At 37.0% G+C, this 322-nt stretch overlaps 1 protein-coding gene across 1 annotated transcript in view; it reads left to right on the top strand.

Annotated features, from left to right (window-relative positions):
• The window catches only part of LOC119588218 (carcinine transporter-like), a 19,073-nt gene that overhangs the window by 11,698 nt on the left and 7,053 nt on the right, over positions 1-322 (top strand). The gene's annotated exons all lie outside the window — the stretch shown is intronic.

The raw sequence follows: 322 nt of genomic DNA, 5'->3' as shown, positions 1-322 counted from the left end.
GTTATTCAGTGATCAAAGTGAAGACCTCACATTTTACAAACATAAATTTCTCGCTCTTTTCTCTTTCTCATTTTTTGGATCCTTTTCCTCTCCTCGTTCAAATTCCCTTTCCCTTCTCTCTGTTTATCTCTTCACTCTGCCCACCCACGTATCCATTATATCTGTAAGTGATTACGTATCTTTATCTGTAAGTAATAATAAACATAACAAGCTTTAGAAAAACAATGTAACACGGTGATTTGCAGTGATTTTGAGACTTCAGCATAGTTTGGTATCCCTCTATACAATACTCGTGGCCCACTGCCCTTCAGCTTAAGAAAAC

Source organism: Penaeus monodon, chromosome 23, assembly GCF_015228065.2.
Source record: "Penaeus monodon isolate SGIC_2016 chromosome 23, NSTDA_Pmon_1, whole genome shotgun sequence".
In the NCBI taxonomy this organism is placed as follows: domain Eukaryota; kingdom Metazoa; phylum Arthropoda; class Malacostraca; order Decapoda; family Penaeidae; genus Penaeus; species Penaeus monodon.
Note: the sequence above shows the minus strand (reverse complement) of the source record. Positions and strands in the feature narration are given on the sequence as shown.